Raw genomic sequence first — 23,974 nt, 5'->3', positions numbered from 1 at the left:
TCCCCCCCCCCCATCCCTCGTGGCTTCCCGCTACTCAATTCCGACCCGGCCCGGAGAGAAACCCGATGACAGCTGACAAACCAAAAGCCGCCCACGCTTGTTCTGAAGGCGCCGATTGAACGGCAACAATCCCGCCGTCGCTTTGATGCATCTTCCCGTTGATGCCGCCTGACACTCGAGTCCGCCGTCATTTGAGATCCCCTCAAGGTAGCCGCAATGACGTTAGGGCGACCGACCTAATATCGGCACGCCGTCAGTCGTCCGAGCGAGTTAATGGAGAGTAATGCGCCAGTCGCTTTGTAACTTGTTATTGACTTCGGGAATTAATGGCATTAAAAAGTTGAAAAGGAACGACGTATGGACTAACTCCCGTCGGCCATGGACGGAGGAGCGCCGGGGGAGGTTATTTGTTCGAAGCAGGGCGATAATTGGCAATTAGATGCGCGCTTGCTTCTCGGCCGACCGCTATCGATGGCAGACGACGTTGGATTTGCGAGGGGCGACTCACTTCCTGTTCAGCCGGGGGCCATCTTGTCAGACAAAAGATGGAGGAAGAGTTGAAAGTTTGAAATTAATATTGCAAGATAGGGTTGGCGGCGGCAATTACAGTTTCAGGCTCGGCTCAGGTAGGGTTTTAAACCAGGATTAGGGTTTCACGACAGGGTTAAAGTTTTATTTTTTTTTTAATTTGGGTTAGGGGTTTAGGCCCGAGGATTAATCTCATTTGAAATTAGAAATTAGGGTTTTGTGCCTTAGCGTTTAGCATCTAAATCTCTGGTGTATCTCAAGGCACCGAGACCAGATCCAGCTCGTCATATTTCATATGGCTCCATGTCAGGTTCTTCTAGATCAAATTTTTAAATGAGTCTTTGTTTTAAACAATACATTTTAGAATAAGAAAGGAGTGACACAAGCAGGCAGATGCGTTTAGTGTTTGGTTCCTTTTCAACTGTATGAAATGATGCAAAACAAAACAAGAACTGGGAGAAAATGTTGGAATAAAATGTTAAAAATAGAATCCTATGAAAACTGGGGCATATGAAAAGAGTGGTTTTGGTTTTTGTTGTGCTATGATGACGTGGTAATTGATATATTTACATCAGTCCAGTCATGAAGGCCATTGCATCCATCAATCCATTTTCTTAGCCACTTATCCTCACAAGGGTCATGGGGAGTGCTGGAGCCTATCCCAGCTGTCAACGGGCAGGAGGCAGGGTACACCGAGAACTGGTCGCCAGCCAATCGCAGGGCACATAGAGACAAACAGCAGGCTCACAATCACACCTTTGGGCAATTTAGAGTGTCCAATTCATGTTGCATGTTTTTGGGATGTGGGAGGAAACCGGAGTGCCCGGAGAAAACCCACGCAGGTGGGCCTGGGATCGAACCCGGGACCTCAGAACAGTGAGGCCAATGCTTTCCGGCTCAACCACCTTGCCGCCGGCTTCCGGGTTACGGTTTGAAATTAATAATAAAAGACATGTTTGGGGTTTAAACCTGAATTACGGTTTCAAATATAGGTTCGAGTTTCCGGTAAGGGACTGAAGCAAAATTTTGACTTTTTCAAAACTTGAAGTCAAATCACAGATTCAGGCCAGCGGAAAAGGTTCACATGAGGGTTTCAGGATTGAGGTTTTAAAGTTCTTAAGTTCTTCGGGTTCAAGTTCGGGTTTTGGGCCAGGGTTCGAGTTCCAATTCAGGTTAAGTCTGGTTCGGGGTTTTCAAAACAAGGTTTGAACCCAACGTTACGGTTTCAGATTGCAAGACAGGCTTCGAGTTTCAAGTAAGGTCAGTGCCAGATAACATTAAGCAGAATAAATCAATATGTTGTCATTCATATTAAGACATTATTTTGTTGATTTGACAATCTTTCAAGTATTAGAGACTCGACTGCTAATAGTTTAGCAACGGAGTGTCGGTACTTAACTAAGGTACGGTGTTTTTTAATCTTCTTCTTCTATTTTTAGCGCAGCCTCCCGGAGGTTGCGCGAAGTAAACTTTCCCCCTCGGCGGAACACCTCGCTCCCGTTTAATCATCGCTTAGCGATGAAACGTTCGCACGGCGAAATCCATTGTTTCGATATACGTAAGTACTTTCTTTGATTGTATACTGGCACCTTTTGTTCTTCCTGTGCTACCGCAAAAAAAAAAAAAAAAATGTAGGAGCTCCTTTTCGAGCCGCTGGCCTCGCAGTTATGTTCTTTTCTATTAATATGCAGCGGATGCCAACGCCGAAATGAATCGTCGGCGGCCCGGAGAATATCATTAAGGTTGCTTGCGGGGGTGTGGGAACGTTCCACGCGGGGGGAAGAGATGGATTTTCTCTGCCTTTCAGGAACGGCGCACGGGAGTTTGATGACGCTTTTAAGACCGCCGTGTTTTTCTTCGACTCGGCGAGATCCGAACCGTCGCGTCCGCGGACAGCAAAGTTATTCGCGTGGCAAGGTATCGGCGGCGTCACTTGAAAAATCAGCTCGCGAGGGTGTTTAATCAAAAACGTCGGGTCGACTGCGGAGGGACCTGACGGAGTAAGGGTGTGAAAATGGGGGTTTGCGGCACCCGGTGGGCTTTTAAATTTGGGTTTCAGGGCCTCAGTTGGGGTTTCAAACAAGGGTTGTGGTTCGAAGTGAAGTTTGATTCCAGGTTTCAAGATTCCGCTGGAGTTTCAAATCAGGATTAGGGTGTGAAAGTTTAGGTTTCAAGCACGGTGTTGGGGTTTAAAGACAGGGGTCGGATTTCAGTTGTGGGTTTAAAGGATTTCGTTGTAAGGGTTTGAAACCTGGGTTGGGGTTTCAAGACAGGGTTAGGATTTTCGATTGGGGTTTGGAGCAAATGTTGGGGTTTCAGGCAAGATTTGTGGTTTCAAGTTTAGTTGGCAAATCTCGGATGGGTTTTCATGTCAGGATTAGGGTTTGGAATTTATGATTGAAGCAAGGGTTAAGGTTTCAAATCGGTTTCAGAGCAAGGTTGGTTCCAAATTGATTCACGGTTTATTTGACTTTAATGACGTTTCAAACACTTTGTTCAGAATTTTTTTTTTTTTTGGCTTATAATATCTTTGGTGAAGCAACACTTAGCTAATCGTTTCTTTTTGAACACCCCCGTAAACAATGGACCTTTCCCACCTGTCAATCACCCGTACAATAATAGCCAATCAGATAGCCGCATTGGCTTGACACACCCCTGCCGCCATGTTGTCCCACAAGCAATACCGGTTGTCAGTAGCGTGCGCTTGGAAAAGTTCATGTTACAAAGAAAACAGCCAGTACAATTCCACTATTTTATTCTGTTGGATTTCAATATGAAGTTTGTGAGGCGTCAAACTTTTTTTCTTTGCATCGATCGTCAACGTTTCGCTGTAACTCTGACATTGCGTCCTGCTCCGTCCAAAATCTTAATTCCGTGTACGTATCCTCGCGTGAACTAGTTGAGACCTCTCTGCAGAACCCTCTTGGACAAGTCTGACGCATTTGGCGAAAAAACATACCGCAATGTTTACCGGGAATGCACCATAGAGAATCCACTTCAAACCTGGTCTGTTCGGCCACCATTTTGGAAGATTGTGGGACATGGCGACTGAAGCTAACGAGGGGCGGAGCTGAAGATCGCCAGTCGGAAAGGTCCATTGCACATTTGTAAAGCAATTTTACAGGATCACAATCTCATAACCACGGGCGGTGTGTAGCCACAGAGAATTCTGGGAAATGGAGTCTCACACACAAACACAGAATAATTCAACATTCCTGGCCGAGACCCTCTGGGAACGAGCGCTGTAACTCGGGTAATATTTCATCAAAGCGTCAACAAATGTGCCCACGCTTGGACAAAAAAAAAAAAAAAAAAGAACACATTTGCCCACGCGCAGCAGCTATAAATAACGTCGACGGCTGCGGAGTCGCAGGGTGTGGGAATCCTCCCTTCCCAACATTCGCAAACGGCGGCAAAAAAGGCAAATAAGACAAACCTGTTTTTATATAACAATCCTCGTTATCATATTTATCGTTCCGATGATTCATATTGAGGTCTAGAGAGGAGTTCCTATCGTACCGAATCTGTTATTGGCACTATTTACAGACCATATTCATAAAAGTCACTTTTATAGACTCAGTTGTCTCACGGTTAATGCCCAATCTGTTGTTTCCCAACTCACTGAAATAATGACGGCTGGAATTCATTTATAGTCAGCCTCCTCCTAAAAATGGAATACAACAAAAGATGGAATTGTCTGGGTTTCAAAATCAGGTTTTGAGATAGAATAAGGGTTTTAAATTAGGATTTCAAGAATTAAAATGGGGGTTTTAAGACAGGTTTAGGGTTTAAGAATACCGATTTCAAATATGGATTGAGATTTTGAGATAAATTCGGGATTGAAAATTAGGGTTTTAAGACAACGTTACATTTTCAAATTTGGTTTTTGTTTCTTTCTTTTTTTTTTTTTTTGGTTACTGTCTCAAAATTGGGTTCTGGCCAGAATAATGATTTGAAAATTGGGTATGCGGCCAAAATTAGGATTTTAAATGATGGTTTCAAGCCTGTTTTGTGTGCGTTTGATTTGATCTTATCTATTTTGAACAAGAAAATCACTTTTCTTTTTAAAATACCAAAGAACAAACAATGAAACACTCAACAGCAATTTTTCCCTGCTCAAAAAGGATTAGTTTCAAATAATGATTCAAAGCAAATTTATTAAATGTATTATGGTAGTTGTTTACCATACGTCCGATTCAAAATCATCCAATTTCAATTTAAAGCCGAACATAACCGCATCTCCACTCCATATGAGGGGGTGTGCGCACTTGTGCAAACCCAGTCTTGTTAGTTTTTTAAATTTCACTCTGGAAAGAAAAGTCAAACAAATCAATTGAGTTGTTTATGTTAATGTTCACATGGATGAAATTTGAACATTGGTGTGTGGACTTCCTATCGCCGCGACACATCGCTGCCGTAGATAGATGACCATAGATGGAGTACATAATTTAATCATTTTCAGACCAACAAAGAGAGACTTCTGCGCGAGTATAATGTGTAGCGAGTTCACATTTGCTCGGACCGGACTCCCCGGACCAATCACGGCGCCGGGTGAACCCGCCGCTCATCTGGGTCTCGGAGATTCCTATTCGCGTGACTGCTGCCCCCCCCCCCCCCCCCGAGAAAGCGGCAGCCGGCACGCAAGGGCACTTGAAGGTCAGGAAATGATTAGAGTGGCTTCTCGCATCCTCCGGGCTGCGGTGTACGGCCACACGTGTACGGTGGTTAAAAATAGTTTTTTCCAAGCAGGGGTAGGTTGCGCTCATGGTTACAAAAGGTAAATTAGCATCCTCTGAAATTTGAAAAGCATGCGCGTTAAATTCTCTGAAGCCTCTGAATTCACCATAAGTGTGAATCCTTGTTTGTCAATACGCGCCTCCGCATTGGCTGGCGACCAGTCCTGGGTTGTACTCCGCCTCTCGCCCAAAGTCGACCGGCTAAGGCAGACAAGCGACATTTAGACTCAAACTTCGGAGCAATTCGGAGTCTTCACTTGACTTAACGTGACCGAAAATCCCGCAGGATACAACGGAAAAGCCACACAAGTGCTTCAAAATTGACGTCAGGTTTAAAAAATATATATTTTTTTTAAAAATCCGAAATGTATAAAAATTTCTGTCAATTTCCCAACTCTTTTTCTTAACTCGAACAGGCTAACAAAGAATACATTTCATTAAATGTACTCACACAGTACATTCAAAGTACTAATACTTTCTCTGGATTTAATCTAAAGTATGTATTTAAAATTAAATGAAATACAAATTCTTAAAATTTAAAGTAAATGTTTTTTTTTTTTTTTATCTGATCCTGAGTTTAACTTTTTTCAAACAGGTTAAAGTAACTCAAATGTATATTTTAAAAAAAGTCAGAAATAACATGCATTTACCTTTTTTTTCTAATCAGGCTGAACATAAATTGAATGAAAATGAAACATGTATAATAATATACATTCAAAAGGAAAGTAAACACACAGATTAAAAGAAACTATATAAATTAATAAATCTACATTTATCTATAACATATCTAGATATATAGATATTCTCTCTCTCTCTCTCTCTCTCTCTCTCTCTCTCTATCTCTCTCTCTCTCTCTCTCTCTCTCTCTTCTCTCTCTCTCTCTCTCTCTCTCTCTTCTCTCTCTCTCTCTCTCTCTATATATATATATATATATAAATAATTGTTTTCCTCCAAGGCTAGGCGTAAATGTAATACAATACGTTTGAAATAAAACGATAATCGAATGAAATAAAATGTCATCCTTGTTCTTTTCATTGCCCTCTCTAAACACGCCGCCATCCCAGTACTTTGATCTCAGGAAACATGCAGCTGACAGATGTTTTGTGCATCAACTCCCCTTATTTGAATAAAACCATTGTGAATACAATACATATTTATAAGCGTTACAAACAATGAAATGCAAATGCACTTCCCCAGCCTTGGACTGCCTCGCCGACTTTCTTTGCATTTCCACGCCACGCAAATAGATTCCTCTTCCTGTTCTCCTTCCCACTGTATCATCCCCGAGTCCTCCACCGGACATATTTATTTATAACGCCTAAAAGCGGTGGCAGGTACAAAGACGGCGGGCACGGAGGAAAAAAAAACGAGAAGGGTTGGGTAATGAAGTGACGGGCAGCGGAGGCCTCTCGGGGGACGGGGGGTGGGGGGGGGGGGGGGTGCCAGCGCCAAGTCCGCGTGACTCATCTCTCCGAGGCTCATCGCGGTTCTCTCTACGAATATCTATCCGAGCCCACCTGACCTCTACTCTCTCGCCGCCCTCCGCTTGGCATCATCCTTCTGAAACGCCCCGAGGCATGGGAGGGAATCCAAAACCGACTCACGCAGGTTTGGCCGTCGCTACGCATAAATAGACCGCGGAAACGCCGTTTGTCCCCGACGCCGGCGGAGGTTTCATAACGTTGGTGCGCTACAGGAAGTCATCCCTCGTTTATCATGGGGAAGGGGGGGGGGGGGGGGGGTGATTCCGGACCACTCCTGCAATAGGTGAAATCCGTGAAGTGGAGGTATCACTCTATCCACTATCTGAGCCCATTTCTCCTCACATGGGTCGCGGGAGCGCTGAAGACTATCTCAGCTATCATCGGGCAGGGGCCAGGGCACATCGAGACAAACAGTTGCGCTCGCAATCACACCTAGGGGCAATTTAGAGTGTCCAATTAATGTTGCATGTTTTTGGGATGTGGCAGGAAACCGGAGTGCCCGGAGAAAAACCCACGCAGGCACGGAGAGGTCATGGAAAATCCATACAGGCGCTCCCGGTGCTGGAAAGTCTTCTTGTGATTAATATATTTTGTAAACTTCCGGCCAGTCTGAAAGATCCCCATCCATGCTTCAACATGTGCCGTTCGAAAACTCGTCGCCGAGTGTTTATGTTCGCTATGGACGTCTAAGAAAGACAAAGACAGCTAACATACATATATGTGTATATATTTTCATCAACTTTTGTTTCAAGGTTAGTTTATAACCTATGTTAGCTCCCTCTATGTAAAAGAAGGGGAACTATGAGACCGGGGGATACGATACGTACCCAGAGTTCCCCTGTTAGTAACACACGCGCATTCATCACAGGGAGATTTTTCAGCACGGGGGAGCGCTCAGACCGTCACACCGCGATGTGAACCCCGGTCCTCAGAAGCGTGAGGCCAGCGCTCCAACCAGTTGCATCACAATGCCGCCGAAGTAGAGATACTTTTTGGATTATTTATACATATTTTAAAGATGTATGAACCTCCCCAGACTTACTAATCTCCACGCTCTTATTAAATGCCATCATATTAAAAACTCTTGGCAAAGCACAGTAAAACTGTACACTATTCCCATTTTTTACTTTTTCCGGCACACTTATCACCAAAAATATATCATAATTCCACATAATGTGAAGATGACAAACAATCCGCAGATCACGGACTCCACGATAGGTGAACTGTGACAAAACGCTGTCATGAAACTGCCGGCGGTTGCCCCGCCCCCTTTTGCGGCGAAAGCGCTTGCGTTGCCGCGCATCTAGTTAGCTTAACGGGGAAAGCCGCGTCGGCATACATCTGATGCGAATCCAGCATCAAAGTGTCGACGGCAATTGCTTTCAACACAAAATGGGCCTTCGCCAGTCAGCCGTTGGCGTTGAACTCGACACGCAAGTAAAGCAAAATTCGCAGCGCCGCAATCAAAACGGGCGGCTGGACCGTGAGCTTTAAATAGCGCTGAGCTGTCGCTTCCCTACGCAAATCCGCCACCCAGCGAACAAATAACCCGACGAGGCCGTAATCCTCGCACGCTCCCGCGGGATTCACCTGCCGCGCTGCCGTCACGCCGTCTTAGTCGACGCGTCCGTGGAGCGGCATGCGATGAGGACGCGGTGACGTCTGAGGGACGGGCGAGATGCTTCGGTGAGTCTGCGGCGGCGGGCGCCGTCGGGGTGGGATGCTTCTGCCTCTCGCCTGGAAGGAGGGGGTGGAAATGTTACATTTTGGAATCATGCTGGCAAACTATATATTTAAAATAGACTGTAAAAGGGAGTTATGAAAAATAAAAAAAATAAAAAATGGAAATTTGAATGACATTGAACATACATTAAAAATGATTTCATTATTATTATTTAAAATATTTTTATCAAGTTTAGGCAAGTATCAATTTAATAACCATGCCAAAAAACATCAGATCCTAATTTCATTTTGGAGATTAATGCAATATATTTCATTAAAAGAAATAGAATTTAAAAAATGAACTACACTGACATCTAAAGAAAAAAATTAGTAATCCTTTATTTGCCTCATTCTATCAATAACATTTTAACATAACTAAAAACAAAATGAAAATATCTGGATTAAATAATAATAAAACCATTTTGTCAATATAATATATATTTCTTGTATTCCATATATAAAATACACAAAATAAATTCCAAGGAACATGTAAAAATGAGTAAAAATATAAATATGAATTGTTTAAAAAAATTAAATACATTCTTAATTTTTCTCACAAGTAAAAAAAATAATTCATGTTTCAGAATAAAATGAATCCATTCAAAATAAAACAAAAATCTAAATACTGGTCAATTAATAGAATGTAAAAGAAATAATGTAATTCTAAATAATTATAATTTTAAAATTAAATCAATTTAACTTCACAGGATAAAATGTACGGTTTCTGAAAGCAAAAATGTATTAATTAAATGTAATTGAGTATTATTTATTAATACTTTTGCACAATTAAGTAAGTAATAAATTAATTAAATGTATTAATCATGAAATAAACCCTCCATGTCCTTCTCTGGATGAACAAATCATATTTATCTGTGTATCAAAATAATATATTTAAAAATATATATAAATGGGGAAAATATGGATTTAACAATGAATACTTAATTTTTGACTCACAAATGCTTTCTGCCTCAGTGTCTTTCTCACTGCTGAAACTAAAAGCAACAAATCCTAAAACGCAGCTCACGGGCCTTAACCTTAACCTTAACCTCACGGAGGCGTGTTTCCCCTCATCAGTCTTGGGACGGACAACTTGTTGTTTACGAGGTGTAGCGTGGGGGGGTTGAGGGGGCGGTGGGGGTGTTACAAGGCGCCAGACCAAAACAAATAACAACAATGCATTAATAAAACATGAGGGGAGAAGCGAGCGCGGGGGCCAAAAAAAAAAAAAAAAAAAACAGAGGCTCACATCCGTTTCCAGTGCGTCTCCTTTAAGCCAACACGATTCAGACGTGAAATACAACAACACGTGAACATAAAAAAAAAATATATATGTAATACGTCGGCGGGCTTATTACAATGAAATTTCAGCTCCGGTATGTCAGGAATTCAATATGGCTGCTCGCTTCGGAGCATCTCTGCAGGGTTCTGCGGGATAACAATCATGCTTAAGGTTTCTGTTTGAATTGCAAATCAGCCTCAAGCTTCATTTTTTTTTTGGGGGGGGGGGGGGGGTTTGTTTATTCTTTTCAATGAATACACATGACTCGGTGACATTTTACAATTGGTTATGAATAATGCCGCAAATGATTTTGGGGACTTCTTTGTGTCAAGACACCGAACACAAAACGCGAGTGCTTTTTTTACTTAATAAAAAACAAACAAAAAAACAAGACGTGTATACCTTAATATAGCCATTTTGGTACATACTCAGGCCCACTGCCAAAAAATATTATATAATATAGTTGAATTGGCACAATTATGAGTTTGTTGACCCTTTCTGGGACAATGTACTTCACGCTCATTTTCCCGAATTTGCTTGCAGATTTATCAATTTAAGACTCTGGATCTTTGGAGACGTTCTATTGATAGCCACGGTCAACGGCTAACCTTGGAATTCAGATGGATTCTTTATTAGATGAAGAGGGTGAATGAATTCTAAAATGAATCATACATTCAAAAATCAAAACTAAAAAAGGAACCACACAAACTCCAGACAACATACTCCACATCGCCAAAAGTATTCACTCACCTGTCTTGACCCAAATATGGATTTTAGAGACTTCTCATTCTTAATCCGTTGGGTTTGAAGCAGACCCGCTGCACTTATAGAAGCTTAAGGTCTTCGGGGAAGACTTTTCGCAAGGTTCAGGAGTGTGTTTATTGGAGTTTTTGACCATTCCCTCAGGACAGGAACTCTACAGCATACCAAGAGATTTTGGACAGTCAAACACTTTGGGTATTACCCCTTCCTGTTACAAAATGTCTGTGCAACAGTGCACAAAGCAAGGGCCGTAAAGATAGAAAATTTAGTATGGATTAACGTGACTGGCTTGTAATAATTTTTACTGGCCTGTATAGCGTGTTGGCCTCAAACCAGTACAGCAGCTTTGGGTTGATTCCGAGTGGACAATGAACTGGGCCTTCCCATACATCAATGAGAACCTGTGACCTCACAAATATGTTCCCGGAAGAATGGGCAAAAAAAAACGATCTGTAAACTTCTAAATCTTGTTGAAATCCTTCACAAAAGAGTTGAAGGTGTTTTAATTGCAAAGTGTAGACCATCATCATATTAAATCATATGGATTTAGATAAGTGAAACTCATATGTGAGTTATGGCAGGTGAGCGAATAATTTTGGCAATATAGTATATATACTCTTGGGGTCATTAACGCATGCAAAATCCCCCACTTCGATAAGGTGGCGGCTCAGGGAGTGGCAGTGGAACCTCAGGTTACCAATTTATTCCGTTCAGAGACTTTGTTCGCAAACCAAGGTAAGCTAACGTTTCCTTCTGAAACGATTGGAAACGCAATAAATTTGTTCCGATCCAGAAAAGAGTTTTATGTACTTTATATTTATTGGGGTCATGTTTAAAATACTGTAAAACATTGAAATAAAACCAAAACAGACCTCACGCTGAAGACGTAAAACAGTGTTGCTCACTAGCAAAAGTCTAAGCTACCGTTTGCACTCAATAAAACAAACTCAGTATGTAAGATGGTGGCCATTTTGCGTCAACAATATCCATGGCCAATGGAAACAAGGCTGTCTAGTCATGATATGAAATATGACATGTTGGAATTGCTGAAGGTGGAACCAGGGCAGACTTTAACCTGCCTCAATGGTTGCTAGCAGGGAGCTTGTTTGAGACTCCTGGCTAGCCGTCGCTACGTTCCGCAGAAACACTGACTTTCATAAACCTTTATGTTTATGTTAAGCTTAATTTTGCAATCTAAAAACTGGAGGAAATGGTTCTTTTTAAATGTTCAGAAATTGAATCCCTTGTAAACTGAGTCGTTCGTAAACCATATTTCCACTGTTATTTAAAGATCTCCAAGTAACATTAAAAAAAAAAAAAAAACTGTTCCAGCGTCACAGTCCTTTTCATGACGGATCCAATGATGTAAAACAACGCGTCAAAACAAGGTAAAAACGTTCAACAAACGAGGTACGCCGCAGCAGTTCGGCAAAACAGCTCAAATCGACTTGTTTACCACACCGCAGCGACGCAGCAAAAGCAAGCGAGTCCATTTGCCGTCACTTATGATCCCTTCCTGCGATTTATGCCGGAAGGAGAGCAATTGTGTGCGCCGCGTGTGAAGTCAGCGGAGACGAGTTAAAAGTGATCCACGCAGGCGAGCGACGCGCAAAGGGGAGCGCGGCAACAAAAAACCACGAGGGGCAAGCGAAGCCGAGGCGGTGGAAACAAACCTGCCCGTCGTCGATGAGGGACCCCCCCCCCCCCCAATCCTTGCGGAAGAGTGATGAGATTCCTTCTCCGAGGACCGACGCAACACAATCGGATTTCATTCGGTGTCAGCGTGCGTTCGTTTTCAAGAGGTTCGACGTGAATGACAACCCAGAAATGTTCTTCCTTTCCACTTAGAATGCTTCGAGGCGTTTTCCGACATGATGTTTTAAAAAATGCATATATATATATATATACTTCAAAAGTCAAACCTCATCAACATCAGGACTTCAGGGAGATTCAATAATAAGTATATTTCGCTTTTTCTCTGGCTTTGTGTGGTTGTTATGAAGACGGATAGAAGTGATGGCAAAAATTAATTGAATTACATTCTAGCAAGCAGACTCAAACAAATAGCACGTAGCTTGAAGCGTAATGCCTAATCACTATAAAAGAGATGGCGTTGCATCCATCCATTGTCTGAGCCGCTTATCCTCACAAGGGTCCCAGCTGTCATCGGGCAGGACCCTGAACTGGTTGCCAGCCCATCCATCGCATGGAGACAGACAACGGTCGCACTCACACTTACACCTAGGGTCAATTTAGAGTCCCCAATTAATCCAGCCATCCATCCATTTTCTTAGCCGCTTATCCTCACGAGGGTCGCGGGGAGTGCTGGAGCCTATCCCAGCTGTCAACGGGCAGGCGGCGGGGTACACCCTGAACTGGTTGCCAGCCCATCACATGGAGACAGACAACGGTCGCACTCACACTTACACCTAGGGTCAATTTAGAGTCCCCAATTAATCCAGCCATCCATCCATTTTCTTAGCCGCTTATCCTCACGAGGGTCGCGGGGAGTGCTGGAGCCTATCCCAGCTGTCAACGGGCAGGCGGCGGGGTACACCCTGAACTGGTTGCCAGCCCATCACATGGAGACAGACAACAGTCGCACTCACACTTACACCTAGGGTCAATTTAGAGTCCCCAATTAATCCAGCCATCCATCCATTTTCTTAGCCGCTTATCCTCACGAGGGTCGCGGGGAGTGCTGGAGCCTATCCCAGCTGTCAACGGGCAGGCGGCGGGGTACACCCTGAACTGGTTGCCAGCCCATCACATGGAGACAGACAACAGTCGCACTCACACTTACACCTAGGGTCAATTTAGAGTCCCCAATTAATCCAGCCATCCATCCATTTTCTTAGCCGCTTATCCTCACGAGGGTCGCGGGGAGTGCTGGAGCCTATCCCAGCTGTCAACGGGCAGGCGGCGGGGTACACCCTGAACTGGTTGCCAGCCCATCACATGGAGACAGACAACAGTCGCACTCACAATTACACCTAGGGTCAATTTAGAGTGTCCAATTAATCCATCCATCCATTTTCTTAGCCGCTTATCCGCACGAGAGTCGCGGGGAGTGCTGGAGCCTATCCCAGCTGTCAACGCTACACCCTGAACTGGATGACAGCCAATCGCAGGGCACACGGAAACAAACAGCCGCACTCACAGTCACACCTTGGGGGAATTTATAGAGTCCATCCATCCATTTTCTTTGCCGCCTTTCCTCGCGAGGGTTAGTGCGGAGTGGTTTGTTTTTACTATTTTAATCAGATTTAGGTACCATTTCTTCGGGGCTGATGATTTGTAATTAAATTGACACGCCAAAAAATATATTGTCAAGAGTCCATTTCTTTGTCCAGTCCCAAACGATAAGATTTAAGGATTTTTTTTGTTTTTGCCGTGTCTCCGGTGTCTTTTCAAGAAATAAACCTGAGCATTCCAAGAACCAAACAAACCAAATACTAAACAGCACATGCTCTGCAATCGGCGTCGATTCAACTGGACAGGTTTGCGCCTTTATTTGAATCTCCAAAAACTTTGATGAGTTCAAGCTCCAAACGTGTTTTTAGAAGGGTCCCCTAAATTAGTTGCTAATTTGCAGAATCCTTCAGAAAATCCTTGATTTGCATGCTGACTCAAATGTAATACGCGCGCGGTAAATTTCCTGAAAATCTGTTGTGTCATTTTTCTTTCATCTTGCTATGAATCAAGCAACTGCCTCAGGTGGTTCCGGTTCAAGTGGGCAATAATGTCACCGCTCTGATATCCTCTCCAAAGATGTATTGCTTCATCTCTCAGCACATGTGCCGCCCCTTCCATTAACTCGGTTGTGTCATGTTCGTGCGATCCAGCCAATAACCAAACTAGCAACTGTCTTGGATGCCCCCAATCCAATTCGACCTTTTTCGCCAAAACCTGAACAACAAATCGGCATTTGTGTACCTTCATTTTTATAAAGCCAAAAGAATTCATCTTTTCATCAACAATTCATTGAGAAATGAAAGTAAATGTCAAAAATTATATCACAAGACTTGACGTAGAAATAAAATCCTGGATCCTGTGGACCACTAAATGTAGTATTTTTATTCTTTTTCCCTACATTTGCGCCGGACATCTACGTACACATAAGTGAAATACAATCAAGGTGACGTTAAAGCCGCTTAGCGGAGCCGACGGCCGTGAAAGCGGCACGCCGATGAATAGAGCGCGCCATACAATTAGAACAAAAACACCTCCAGGTTGTCAGGCAACAACCAAGGACGAGCCGTTCTGTTGCTCTCGGGCGGCGTAACGTTTAGCTTCCAACTTTTGTTCTCGGTTAATTGAAAAGCTGGCAGCCAAGGTTGATTGCGAACCTTGAGGAGCGTTTTTTACCGCCGCGCAGCCTCTTTTGAGAAATTCGGCAAACTCGCACCGCGGAGTCAATTTCAGATGCTGCGAACTTTTGAAGAAGCTGTCCCTATACGAGTGTTCAAGTATAATTTAATAGTTGCTGCTGGTTTTGAGTTAAATTGCCCCCCCACCCCACCCCAAAAACAAACAAAAAAAAAAAAACAAAGAGTCCAGGGAGTGTACTTCAAGCTTTACCTTTCATTCTTTTCAACTTATCGTCCAATACGTCAAGGACCCGTTTGGAATTGTGCACGACTGAGCTGTTCGATCGATTGCGGAATCGAGGGAGGACATCTTTTAAGCTAAGTTGGCTAACTGCTCGCTTTCGTGGTAGCCGTGGGCCAATTTGAAGTCATTTGCAGTTGTGCCTGATAGCCGCTGATGGAACAAAGTCACTCGGTTACTACACTGAATCGACCACATGACTACATCCGAGGCAAAGCGGCCATGTTGGATGGTTTCACTCTTCTGACATGCTGTTCACTCTAATGCTTTTGCATATAGACCGGAGTTACACAAATGTTCGTACGACTGTTAAAAATGATGCATGATGGCTAAAAAGACTTTGGAAAGTTATCGGTGCTCATTAGATGTTGTTTCGAGAAACCGTTACGACAAGAAGTGCGCTTTGATCGACAGTATCGGCTCATATGGCTCGGAAAAACACAAACGGGGCAAGAATTCCGAACTGTGGGCGTCAGTAACCTATCCAGACATCGTCAACTTTCTCCTCTTCTCGACAAGCGCTTATACCGTGGACCAACTGAAGCATTGCAAAGGTCTGGAGGCCTACAACCTATTCATCAATGGCTCAAAGAAAGACTGTACACAGAGTTTAACGCTAGCACCGCCGCACTAATGCTAACGCCGCTGCACTCAACGCTAACACTAGCACCGCCGCGCTAACAGGGCCGGTTAAAGAAAACATACTGGTAAAAATCACTGAGACACGGCAGTAACACGCTAGCACAGTGCTAACAGGGGGAAAAGTCACTTCCTCGGCACATAAGAGGTGTAAATTATTATTTTTGTTTTTGTTACCGAGAAGGAGAGAGAGGGAACTTCGACCGGGACGGGTCCCAAATGGAGCTCGCACACTGCTACATTTTTAACTCAACTCACTAAACAGCTAGCGGTGCGGTAACTAGTTTTTGCAAACTTATTATAATAAAGCAGAAAATACAGATTTTGGAGCGAGTATTGCGCTCGGCTGCTGGTTCGGCTCTGCTAATACGAGACAGCCACAGTTGTCGGCGTTTGGTTGCTAACTGCTCCGTTTTCACAGCTGGCAGTCGAAAGAAAGACGCTGTACAACGCCCACTTTCGTTTGAGCAACCGATAACATAGCAGTGCGCGCCCATTCATACGCCTGTCTGAAATTATTTCTGCATAGTTACGTGTGTTTACGCGAATTCTCCAAACTAAGATGGCACCCGCGTTCTAAATCGGAAGGTGTGTGACGTCTGTAGAGGTCGAGGGGCGACTCGTGCCGGAAGCCCAAGTGCGTATCCGGGCTCCATTTTGGCCACGCCCCAATGTACCCTGTTCCTTTGCATATTTTGTACATTCCATACTTGCTGTTTCTTTTTTTGTTGTTTGTTTGTTTTTTTTGTTTTTTTAACCGAGTTTCAATATGCTGGCTTGTGAATGCCATCACCAGGCTACGCCTCGCACTACATTTTGAGCACCGAGAACGGATGGGCACGCGTCTGAATCGCAATCCTTGTTTAATCACATTCAACCACCTTGTTCATCTTGATCTACTTTTAATTACAAGTCGAGCCTCTCGCTCGTCAAGGGTAAATTTGCATCTCAATGAGCGAACGCAATCGCCCGAGAGGCAATAAGGCGACATATTTGCAGTAAAGGCACACCGCGGGGGGAATATAACAGCAAAGTAACAACAATGCACTGCCAGCCTCCCTGAAAGTTATTTTTAGGAAGTGCCGATTGATGGCGGCCGTATGGAAGCTTGCGCTGTGCTAATTGGATGGCAACAAAGGACAGCGCACGCAATTCCATGCATTTGCTATTGTTTATATTGCCCAGGTTGAGGCACTTAAAAGGAAAAAGTCGGCTCGAACAAAATCAGTTCTTCCATTGAAGTCCAGCTTTAAAACCTTAAAACCGCATTTGAACATTTAAATCAGGAACAAATGCAACGCTAACAAGCGCCGAGTGAGGGACCGGATGACATCCCCGCATGAGAATACGTTTTCCAACGGCATTAAAATCACAGAAGCGCAATGCAACATTTTCATTCAATCCGGCGCAATTATTGCTCAATTTGGAGCTGGATGATGGCCTCCTTGAGAATACCTCGTGTTATGTCGTCAAATCCATAAAAGCCCATGGAGGCAATCTCATTCCATCAGACACAAACAAAGCACTAATGACATTTCCCCTCCATCTTGTCATGCGTTTGAGAGCCCAAAAGTACATTTGAACATTTTCATTCAATCCGGCACAAATGAACCGTTTGCAAACGACACCGTTTTTTGCTCAATTTATTACATGTCGAGTCATTCTCGACAACATATTTTGGAACCTCTTCCTTTGCGTTTGAGAGCCCAAAAGTACATTTGCACGTTTTCATTCAATCCGGCACAAATGAACCGTTTGCAAACGACACTGTTTTTTTGCTCAATTTATTGCATGTGGAGTCATTCTCGACGACATATTTTGGAATGTCTTCCAAAACCTGATAAAAACGACACATTTTCATCCAATCCATCACAAACAAAGCACAAACGAATGACAATTTTTTTGTGTAATTTTGAGCAAGTGAATGATACTCGGAACCAATTGACCTATGAAATCATCTTTACTAACGCAAAGACAGCACAAACAATTTATGAGCACACACCTGGACAAAGCTTCACCATAAGAAAGTGGGTTTAAAAAAAAAAAAATCCCCACAGTGGTGGGCTTCATTAACTGAGACTAATAAGAGCTAATAAAGTGGCTCGCTTGACTATCGATTTCTTTCCCCCCCCACCCCCCCCCCCCCCGCCGCCTGTAGGCTTTCGCTGTCGCTTGGCGCCGAACGTCCGTCACGGCCTTCGTTTCATTGCCTTTCGTTATTGAATGCGACGTCGGCTGCGTTTTCATTAGCCTCCGTGCGTTCGGCGGGGATTTCTTGTCTCCGCCGGACCCGGTGCTGAGTTATTAAAAACAGTCACCAAGTGCCCCCACCCCCGCTTCACACCATCCCGCCTCCCCGAGAGACGCACACCTACCGGTACCGGTAACTTGATGGCTTTCTCCCCGCTTTGACATCTCCCTCCCACCAGCTCTCTGTCTGCATTATTCTGCTTTGTCTTCTTGGAGTCTATCCCACGCTGTCCTTTTCTTTTCCAACACTCCCACACTCTCCCATGGGTGCTCCTCCACTTGGGTGAAGCTATCACACGATGTCCTCGAGCCGCAGTCCTGTCACTTCACTCCCCCACCCCGCGGCGCCGCCACACGTCCCCCGTAACAAGCTATCGTTTTCTGGACACACTAGGACACTACTTTGTTCAAAAAACTGACCTGTAAAAAATGATGTAACGCATAAATTGGTGGTGCATGACGAAGTACAAATACTATCCGACTAGTCTGGAATTGCAAACCCTGCTAAAAAAAAAAAAATTCTATAAAAATTCTATAGAAATCTATAGAATTTGTACAGAACAACTTGTTCTATAGAACTCTGGCTGTGATTCTCTATAGAATTTCTACAGAACAATAGAATTCCTGTAGGACTTGGGTCCTAAAGTTCTTTAGAAATTCTTTAGAAATGTTCTATAGAAAATTCTTAGCAGGGAATGACTGGTACTGAATGTACAGTATGAAATTTGAGGCAACAAAAAAATCTGCCTTTACTCAATGGTTAGCATTCGCAATTAGCATTAGCACACATGTGATTACCATTTTACATTTTAAAAAAACAACTGCCATTCAGCTCAATCCTACATCATGTTATACAGTGTGTACATTAGAAATCCAGTATTGGAAAAAAAAATCACATAGACGCTCCTCTGTCGTTTTTGGCAAAGTTTAGCAATGGCCCAACACTGCTTCGTTCTCCAATAAAAGTCTCTGTGAAAAATTGGACAATGTTGCAAACATGTGGAGGGGGGGGGGGGGCATTATGGCTGAGTTCCGACGCAGAAATTTTTCATTCACCTATTTCTGACGTCAACGTAGCAAAGGTGGTGTTTTTTTCCCCACTCCGATTCTACTGGGGATGTTATTGGTGTCCCCCAACCAATGATGCCTCTCATGCATTATAAAGTAACAAAGTTACAAATAACGCGCTACTTCAAAACTGCCACCATTTTAAGTAACGAGCGATGTAACATGTCCGAGCGCAAGAGCCTGAAAGCTGATGTAAAATAACAGTTGCAATGCCACGAAGCTGGTTGCAGCGGTTACATCGGCTAGCGTCCTCAAGGCCATGAGAATGCGAGGCCAGGCCCGATATCAAGCCATCAAAGCGCTGTCTGGTGGTTCTGAAAGGGCCGGTCGGCGGCTCTGGATCTGAAAGAGAAAGAACACCTGGGCTCCCGAACGCCGTCATCTGGGGAGCGCAAGGTAGAGAGGGCCAAAGTGGAGGAGTCGCGCACCTGTAATGCCAAATGATGCTGTCGCGCCATCCGGAGGTGTCGCGGGCATCGGCGGAATACCAAAACAAGTTAACAATTTAACTGAAATGTCACTGCGTCACAACAGCATCTCCGGGTACGTGCGATAATTGTAACATTTTGTCCTAAATCAGGTACGCGGTCAGGCGCAAGGTCGAGGCGGGGAGGAGGAGTACACGCCACTCTGGATCTTAACATCACACCCTTGATTAACGTGGTTAAATCAGTGCGTCTACTCTCTCCAAACGTTGTTTTTGTATCTGTTCCTCAACTTACTGCTTCCAAATTGTGAGTCCTCGCCACCTCTGCTGCGTATGACCGAGACCTTCCCTTCATTTCTGGACAGAACCGTTCAACGTTTTCAGTACTTTGTGCACACTTTCCTGTTCTCTAACAAGAAGCTCAATAGTAAAGCCCCCCCCCCCACCAAGGGCGTCCACTTCTATGCTTTTCTGTGCCTCTTCCTATCTGAGCAGCATCCAGCAGCATGACTGGAATGATAAAGAAGGGATGATCAACCTCTCCGTGACATCTTTTGGGAGTTAAAAAAAAAAAACATTGCATAAAAAATGACGAAAAAAATTCTACCTCAGGCGGTTTGGCTGGGCATCCAAACGCGGGACAATATGATGCAAGAAAGGCCATTAGCGTCGAAAGGACAGGTAAGCGAAGGACTCGGCACAATGGGGGGCGCTATACGGATTTTTCTGCTTAAGAGTGAGCTCTAGTGGCGACAAAATGAAGCACAAAGCGGCAAACGAGTGTGATGCAGTGCGGCTGTACGCCGCCGCCGAGTACAACAATAAACAGATTGTTCGATGCCGGCGTCCGCACTTAGTCTTCTTCTTCTCTTTCTGTGTTGTCACACAATCATCATAAAGCCGTCCGTAATGAGCGTGGGTGGAGTGGGGGGGGGGGGGGGGGCACTCCAAATGACAGAACGTGAGAATTAAGAGAGCAAAAAAAAAAAAAAAAGAGGAAATGGGGGGCTTTAATGGAACTTGAAGTGCCTTAGACGACGGCTATCTCGCGCAAGAAAACAATAATAAGGCGCGCAGCAGTCTGGAGATTCGGCTAATGAGCGAGGACGGCGGCGCCGAAGGAGCGCAATATGGAGAGTTGTTGACGCTACTTTGTTGAAACACTTACGATCCTGCCACAGTAACCAAGCATTGTAACCGGAATCACTCAATTTACGGATCGCGACTCGGAGCGCACCGAGGTGACAAACACTTCTCATTGTGATTTTTGTGGTAGTGAAAGACTCGAGAGACGCCTTAGAAGAACATTCGGCACGACCGTAACGACTCTCCCCGCGCTATAATCAAGTCGCGTTTCACAGAGCTCCGGTGTTGATAACGCAAACTTTGGGATCGGGACTATTCAACATTTATGATAGTCGGCCCCAAACTTTTTCTGACCAGAGCAGATCATTCATCGGGCCCATGATCGCAAGGGATCACAATTTTAGCAAGGTCAGGTTCAAACCATCATGCTACCAGTCCACAGCAGTCAGCTAACCAGTTTTTACGAGTTTGGTCACGTGACATTCAACGTTAAAGCTGATTAAAGCCCCATGCAACCACCAACCACCCCCGCGCACGGGATGGGAAACGGGCTGCCGGTACCGCGTTCCGCCGCTCCAGGTCGGGCGAGTGAATGATTGGAGGACCTCAAAAGTCCTACAAAACACAAAGAAAACGAAAGAGTGGTGGTAGAAGATGAAGTTTGTTCTGTTTTACGTCCCAATCACATTCCGTGGATTGACCGATCTCTTGTGCGGTCAGCACACGTAAGGATTTGCAAACGTAAATATTCAGCGAGTTTTAACCTTTACGATTGTCAGCCTGGATTTTTTTCCCCAAGCAGAAGGGGCAAAAAAAATATATCAATCTTCCAAGCCCCGGAGGATAATCACTCTTTTGAAGACATCTGACAATTGGGCCTTGGCTCAAACTCTGACAAATTACATCGAGACATCGGGAAATGTCACAACTGACGATTGCAAGTCAGTTGCAATAAACTGAACCCTTGGTATTTGCAGGGGTTAGCGAATATTTAACCCCTTCCCCACCTCCCCCAAGATTGGAATTGTCCAGAACAGAAACTTTCCACTCTAAATATACCCCAAACTATTATCCCCAAACACTTACGTATAATTTCAAATTCATCTCACATAACCCTTAGAAATAAATGGCTTGCAATTTATTCAAAAATGCACTAAAAGCCCCCTTGCCAATCAATACTAATATCAAGTACTACTTTTTTATTACCCATTCTATTACATATACAGTGGTACCTCGGTTTTCGAACGTATATGCGTCTCGTTTTCATACAAATCGGTTTTCGAACGAAAATTTCGAGATTTTTTTTTTGCTTTGGTTTTTTCAAACAAAAATCAGTATTCGAACGGCCCGACCAGCTGACCCACGAATATTTGTTATTGTGCTTTCGAATGCACCCCTGAAAAAAAACGGCCAGTTGAACCACAGACTCCTCTGCACGCAGACATGTCCCGGTAGGGACTTTTTTTTTTCTTCCAATTGAGCAATATTAACCCGATCATGGCTCAAAAGAAGGCAAGTGCAACGGCTGGTCCTGAAAAAAAGGAAAGTGTTGCGTAAAACTGTTGACTTCAAGAAGGATTCGATAGCCGAATATGAATTATTATCAGGAAAAGCTAAAAAACAAAAAACAAAAACGCTTTTAAAAAAATATTTTTTAGGCTTGGAACGGATTATTTTATTTTCCATTCATTGTAATGGGAAAATGCGCTTTGGTTTTCAACCGGCTTTCTGGAACGGATTGTGTTGGAGAACCGAGGCACCGCTGTATAAATTCCACCAATGCCATTTACAGTCCAGACCTTTCACTGGATCATCTTAAAAACTTTACCGCCTGGATTTCGCTTCGCGTGGCTGTCGTACCCCTACTGGAATCTTTAATAACGCTGCTGTTCCATCAAGCTGGCCAACTATCGGTCAGTAGCCAAGGCTAGCAACAAGGAAGCATCTAAAATCTTAAGGTGTTACATAAAAAGCACAAAAAATATGTGCGGATAACCTTGAACGTGTAATTTTTTTATGGTCTAAACTGGCAATTCGGTGAGTTCGCTGTACTGTAGCACTTCGAGCATACAAGATGTTGACTACGCGGCTGAACAAGTTAAAAAAAAAAGAAAGAAAGAAAGAAAGAAAAGAAGTCATGGGCATGTGCAGTTCGCCACCTTTTCAGGTCCCCGAGCTGTCGAGATGCATTCTTTCAGACGGATTGAAAAGTATCTCCCCTGCCAATATGGCTCCTGCCGTGAGCGTCTTGATGAAAAAAAAAAGCCTGAGCCGTTCCATCAATTGACCGCCTGTTCACCTTCAGCGGATACTTCCACCCCCCCCCCCTTCCCCCTCCGCCTTGTACAAATCAACTTTTTCAACCCCCCCGTTTTTTCTATTTATGATCACGCCGTTGTCTGCTGTTTGCCACCAGCTCCGCGGACGGGACCGGCAGCAGTTTAGAGCTGCGAGATGAAAGCCGGCCCCAGCGTCAACGCGGTAAAAACGCGAGCCCACTTAGCTCAGCCAAACTTCTCCCGGGTGGTCGCCGGAGCTGCCGCCGCGGCCTCCCACGCTCCAAACGCGCGCACACATCAAAATGCCTGCCACATAATTTGCGGCGCACTGTTTTGTCAACACCATCAAGACGCAGCGGAGGGACGGCATCTCAAAGCGAAGGAGCGTCAAAGAAATGCACGGGGGTAGACGACCACCACGTATCCCCCGTGGACATCTTCTCCTCCCCCTCCCCTTCCAGCTGCAACGAAAAACTGATGCAAACGCAATCGGATCAGGGGTCTTAAAACTTTGACTGCGAGATGAAATGTGAAGCCTTTATTGGGTTTTTGTTCTGACCTTTTTTTTGAGCAAGGGCGAAGGGGGATGCACTCTGCTGTGATCTTGACAAGAGGGGGTTGGGCCGTGGCTTAGAAAGTTTCGGAAAAACTGAATTTGAGCAGGGATTCTCCCAGGATTGTGTAATGTCTTGACGGATTTCAAACAGGTTTGGTTTTAACAACTTTTGGAGGAAAGGTGATGCGCAAAGGGACACATAAAGTGTGTTTGAACCTCCAGGGTTCCATCGAAGAACTACACGGGCTCGGCCCCTCGGCAACCCGTCCAGCCGTTTCCGACCTCACCGTGTGCCGCGTGTGATAGTCGCAATTTTCCGTAGATTCTTCACCCACTCGAGACCCCGCCCGGCCGCTACCTGTACGTCTTCCAACGATCAAAAAAATCTAAACGTCCGCTTGCTTCGGATTTACTGACTGCACTCGGTCCCTTCTTTCTCTGTGTTTAAAAATCCGGTTGCCACTTCCGCGGGAGCCCTCCGTCGCGGCGTCCTTCACCTCTCGACACCTTCTTCGCGACGCTAAACGCTCCTTTGCTCGTTGCAAAC

General features: G+C 44.4%; 1 protein-coding gene across 7 annotated transcripts in view; it reads right to left on the bottom strand.

Moving 5' to 3' along the window:
* The window catches only part of yes1 (YES proto-oncogene 1, Src family tyrosine kinase), a 192,721-nt gene that overhangs the window by 115,395 nt on the left and 53,352 nt on the right, over nucleotides 1-23,974 (bottom strand). For 2 of the 7 annotated variants that reach the window (XR_009797761.1, XM_061839551.1), the window contains exon 2: nucleotides 8,339-8,485. The gene's annotated coding sequence lies outside the window, so the exon portion shown is untranslated. Of the gene's footprint in view, nucleotides 1-8,338; nucleotides 8,486-10,499; nucleotides 10,666-11,967; nucleotides 12,149-12,184; nucleotides 12,206-18,136; nucleotides 18,940-23,974 lie in introns of those variants that run through there. The other 5 variants (XM_061839548.1, XM_061839549.1, XM_061839547.1 and 2 more) reach the window with 5 other exon arrangements.

Source organism: Syngnathoides biaculeatus, chromosome 13 (genome assembly GCF_019802595.1).
Source record: "Syngnathoides biaculeatus isolate LvHL_M chromosome 13, ASM1980259v1, whole genome shotgun sequence".
In the NCBI taxonomy this organism is placed as follows: domain Eukaryota; kingdom Metazoa; phylum Chordata; class Actinopteri; order Syngnathiformes; family Syngnathidae; genus Syngnathoides; species Syngnathoides biaculeatus.
This window is presented reverse-complemented; position numbering and strand designations above follow the sequence as displayed.